A 2,500-nucleotide genomic window follows, 5' to 3' on the forward strand; every position below is an offset into this window, starting at 1 on the left:
GCCGGGTGGGGGGCAATGGCCCCCCGGGTGGCCGCGCCGGAGGTGTCACTCGCCTCCAGTGAGCACTCGGCTCCTCTCTGTCGGACACCCGGAGGTGAAGCGCGGGCCCTGCTACCGCGCCGGAGGTCCCACTGGCCTCCAATGAGCACACTCGGCTCCTCTTTGTCGGACACCCGGAGGTGAGGCGCGGGCCCCTCTTACCCGCGCCGGAGCCTCAGCTTGCCTTCCAGTGAGCTGGGCTCCTTTTTTATTTTCTTTGGAGTGGGCCACCCGGAGGTGGAGAGCGACCCGCAGACGAAGCACGGCCAGGGGCCGCCGGATGCCGCCCATGGCGGGCGCTCCCACTCCTCTGACACCTGCGAAGCAGCAAAGTGCTCCTTTTCGATTCCTTCCGCCACCCGGAGGTGGAGCGCGGACCCAGCCACCGCGCCGGAGCGAGCAGCAGCCTCGCTCCGAGTGTGCGCCCGCAGACGAAGCACGGCCAGAGGCCGCCGGATGCCGCCCATGGCGGGCGCACACACTTTTCTGACACCTACGAAGCACCCAAGTGCTGCTTTTTGGGATTCGCCACCCGGAGGTGGAGCGCGGACAAAGCCACCGCGCCTAGTGTGCACCCGCAGACGAAGCACGGCCAGAGGCCGCCGGATGCCGCCCATGGCGGGCGCACACACTCTTCTGACACCTTCGTAGCACCAAAGTGCTGCTTTTTGGGATTCGCCACCCGGAGGTGGAGCGCGGACAAAGCTACCGCGCCGGAGCGAGCAGGAGCCTCGCTCCGAGTGTGCACCCGCAGACGAAGCACGGCCAGAGGCCGCCGGATGCCGCCCATGGCGAGCGCACACACTTTGCGGACACCTCGGATTGGCCACCCGGAGGTGGAGAGCGACCCGCAGACGAAGCACGGCCAGGGGCCGCCGGATGCCGCCCATGGCGGGCGCTCTCGCTCCTCGGACAGCTCCATCGGCGCAGCATGGCGCTCGCGGTCGTCATTACCCGCTGGCGAGGCGCGGCCAGGGCCGCCAGGCGTCGCCTATCGCGTGCGCAAACTCCCAGCAAGCACCAACGTGCTCCTTTGGATGTTGTCATCCGGAGGTGATAGCGCGGCCCGGGCCGCCTGACGCGGCCCATCGCGGGCGCTCCTCGTCGGACACCTGCGTCACACAGCCTGGGTGCCAGCTGTGGAGTGACACTTGGAGAAAAAGAAGCACAAGTCACTCATATCAAAGTTCCCGTTCCCTTTTGTTTGTGTCACGCTTGGAAATGCTTGAGAGGTGACACTTTGTCAAATTTGCAGCTGGTGTCTCATCATCATCATCACCGCTGCTCATCAGCCTTCCTTGGATGCCTGCCATGCACGCGGCCCAACGGGGCACTCAGATGGGGTGGGCAGCCCGGACCGCCTTGCGCGGCCCAACACGGGCGCCCGGGGGACGCGGAAACCCGTTTTAGAAAATAACCTCCAGGGGTTTTCCAAGAGCGGCACAGCCCCAGCTCACGTCCGTGTTTCAGTGCGTCAAAAGCGGATTCAAAAGTGTGCTTTTCTCGGTACTTCCCCTGGAGGTCAGTGTTTCTAAAAACTGGGTTTCCGAAATCGTGCTGGAGGTGTTTTGGTCAACCAGGAAAAATGGCATTTACGGGAGAGGGTAAAGTATACCCCCCCCCCCCCCCTCTCGGCTGATTTACCCTCTCCCGTAAACGCGTTTTTTCCTGGTCGACCAAAACACTCATTGACTCCCATTCATTTGACACTTTGTCATTTTTTCAGCACTTTTTTCGCGCATTGGGTACTCCGCCCATTGACTCCCATTCATTTGACACTTTGTCGTTTTTCCAGACCTTTTTTCACGCATTGGGTACTCCGCCCATTCACTCCCATTCATTTGACACTTTGTCGTTTTTTCAGCACTTTTTTCGCGCATTGGGTACTCCGCCCCATTCACTCCCATTCATTTCACACTTAGAAAAATCATCCGAGCGGCTCTCCACGCATTTTATAGCCGCTTTGGGGCTCCAGCCGCCTCGGCCTTCATTTCTGACTAGGCTCGTGTGGACTTTGTCGTTTTTTCAGCACTTTTTTCGCGCATTGGGTACTCCGCCCCATTCACTCCCATTCATTTCACACTTAGAAAAATCATCCGAGCGGCTCTCCACGCATTTTATAGCCGCTTTGGGGCTCCAGCCGCCTCGGCCTTCATTTCTGACTAGGCTCGTGTGGACTTTGTCGTTTTTTCAGCACTTTTTTCGCGCATTGGGTACTCCGCCCCATTCACTCCCATTCATTTCACACTTAGAAAAATCATCCGAGCGGCTCTCCACGCATTTTATAGCCGCTTTGGGGCTCCAGCCGCCTCGGCCTTCATTTCTGACTAGGCTCGTGTGGACTTTGTCGTTTTTTCAGCACTTTTTTCGCGCATTGGGTACTCCGCCCCATTCACTCCCATTCATTTGACACTTTGAAAAATCATCCGAGCGGCTCTCCACGCATTTTATAGCCGCTTTG

This window comes from Dunckerocampus dactyliophorus, unplaced genomic scaffold, assembly GCF_027744805.1.
Source record: "Dunckerocampus dactyliophorus isolate RoL2022-P2 unplaced genomic scaffold, RoL_Ddac_1.1 HiC_scaffold_69, whole genome shotgun sequence".
Taxonomy (NCBI): Eukaryota; Metazoa; Chordata; class Actinopteri; order Syngnathiformes; family Syngnathidae; genus Dunckerocampus; species Dunckerocampus dactyliophorus.